Genomic DNA, 2,500 nt, shown 5'->3' with positions numbered 1-2,500 from the left:
GAGGCAGCACCGTCCCTGCTATACGAAAGCCCCATCCAGCCCTGTGCCACCCGGGGGGTTCCAGGGTGCTGAGATGGCTGACGTTTTGCTCCGCTCACGACGGTCACCGCACCACGCAAGAACAGGCCAAAAACTGGCCAAAACAGCCCAAAAACGGGCCAAAACTGGCCATTTTTGGCTGCGCGAGCGAGCGGCGAGCGGCGAACAGCGAGCGAAGCGAGAGGCAGCACCGTCCCTGCTATACGAAAGCCCCATCCAGCCCTGTGCCACCCGGGGGGTTCCAGGGTGCTGAGATGGCTGACGTTTTGCTCCGCTCTCGACGGTCACCGCGCAATGCAAGAACAGGCCAAAAACTGGCCAAAACGGCCCAAAAACGGGCCAAAACTGGCCATTTTTGGCTGCGCGAGCGGCGAGCGGCGGACAGCGAGCGAAGCGAGAGGCAGCACCGTCCCTGCTATACGAAAGCCCCATCCAGCCCTGTGCCACCCGGGGGGTTCCAGGGTGCTGAGATGGCTGACGTTTTGCTCCGCTCTCGACGGTCACCGCGCAATGCAAGAACAGGCCAAAAACTGGCCAAAACGGCCCAAAAACGGGCCAAAACTGGCCATTTTTGGCTGCGCGAGCGAGCGGCGAGCGGCGGACAGCGAGCGAAGCGAGAGGCAGCACCGTCCCTGCTATACGAAAGCCCCATCCAGCCCTGTGCCACCCGGGGGGTTCCAGGGTGCTGAGATGGCTGACGTTTTGCTCCGCTCTCGACGGTCACCGCGCAATGCAAGAACAGGCCAAAAACTGGCCAAAACGGCCCAAAAACGGGCCAAAACTGGCCATTTTTGGCTGCACGAGCGAGCGGCGAGCGGCGGACAGCGAGCGAAGCGAGAGGCAGCACCGTCCCTGCTATACGAAAGCCCCATCCAGCCCTGTGCCACCCGGGGGGTTCCAGGGTGCTGAGATGGCTGACGTTTTGCTCCGCTCTCGACGGTCACCGCGCAATGCAAGAACAGGCCAAAAACTGGCCAAAACGGCCCAAAAACGGGCCAAAACTGGCCATTTTTGGCTGCACGAGCGAGCGGCGAGCGGCGGACAGCGAGCGAAGCGAGAGGCAGCACCGTCCCTGCTATACGAAAGCCCCATCCAGCCCTGTGCCACCCGGGGGGTTCCAGGGTGCTGAGATGGCTGACGTTTTGCTCCGCTCTCGACGGTCACCGCGCAATGCAAGAACAGGCCAAAAACTGGCCAAAACGGCCCAAAAACGGGCCAAAACTGGCCATTTTTGGCTGCACGAGCGAGCGGCGAGCGGCGGACAGCGAGCGAAGCGAGAGGCAGCACCGTCCCTGCTATACGAAAGCCCCATCCAGCCCTGTGCCACCCGGGGGGTTCCAGGGTGCTGAGATGGCTGACGTTTTGCTCCGCTCTCGACGGTCACCGCGCAATGCAAGAACAGGCCAAAAACTGGCCAAAACGGCCCAAAAACGGGCCAAAACTGGCCATTTTTGGCTGCACGAGCGAGCGGCGAGCGGCGGACAGCGAGCGAAGCGAGAGGCAGCACCGTCCCTGCTATACGAAAGCCCCATCCAGCCCTGTGCCACCCGGGGGGTTCCAGGGTGCTGAGATGGCTGACGTTTTGCTCCGCTCTCGACGGTCACCGCGCAATGCAAGAACAGGCCAAAAACTGGCCAAAACGGCCCAAAAACGGGCCAAAACTGGCCATTTTTGGCTGCGCGAGCGAGCGGCGAGCGGCGGACAGCGAGCGAAGCGAGAGGCAGCACCGTCCCTGCTATATACGAAAGCCCCATCCAGCCCTGTGCCACCCGGGGGGTTCCAGGGTGCTGAGATGGCTGACGTTTTGCTCCGCTCACGACGGTCACCGCACCACGCAAGAACGGACCATAAACAGGCCAAAACAGCCCAAAAACGGGCCAAAACTGGTCATTTTTGGCTGCGCGAGCGAGCGGCGAGCGGCGAACAGCGAGCGAAGCGTGAGGCAGCACCGTCCCTGCTATACGAAAGCCCCATCCAGCCCTGTGCCACCCGGGGGGTTCCAGGGTGCTGAGATGGCTGACGTTTTGCTCCGCTCACGACGGTCACCGCGCCATGCAAGAACGGACCAAAAACAGGCCAAAACAGCCCAAAAACGGGCCAAAACTGGCCATTTTTGGCTGAGCGAGCGAGCGGTGAGCGGCGAACAGCGAGCGAAGCGAGAGGCAGCACCGTCCCTGCTATACGAAAGCCCCATCCAGCCCTGTGCCACCCGGGGGGTTCCAGGGTGCTGAGATGGCTGACGTTTTGCTCCGCTCACGACGGTCGCCGTGCCACGCAAGAACGGACCAAAAACAGGCCAAAACAGCCCAAAAACGGGCCAAAACTGGCCATTTTAGGTTGCGCGAGCGAGCGGCGAGCGGCGAACAGCGAGCGAAGCGTGAGGCAGCACCGTCCCTGCTATACGAAAGCCCCATCCAGCCCTGTGCCACCCGGGGGGTTCCAAGGTGCTGAGATGGCTGAC

Source organism: Musa acuminata, unplaced genomic scaffold, assembly GCF_036884655.1.
Source record: "Musa acuminata AAA Group cultivar baxijiao unplaced genomic scaffold, Cavendish_Baxijiao_AAA HiC_scaffold_464, whole genome shotgun sequence".
Classification (NCBI taxonomy): domain Eukaryota; kingdom Viridiplantae; phylum Streptophyta; class Magnoliopsida; order Zingiberales; family Musaceae; genus Musa; species Musa acuminata.
The sequence above is the reverse complement of the archived record's forward strand: the minus strand, read 5'-3'. Positions refer to the sequence as shown.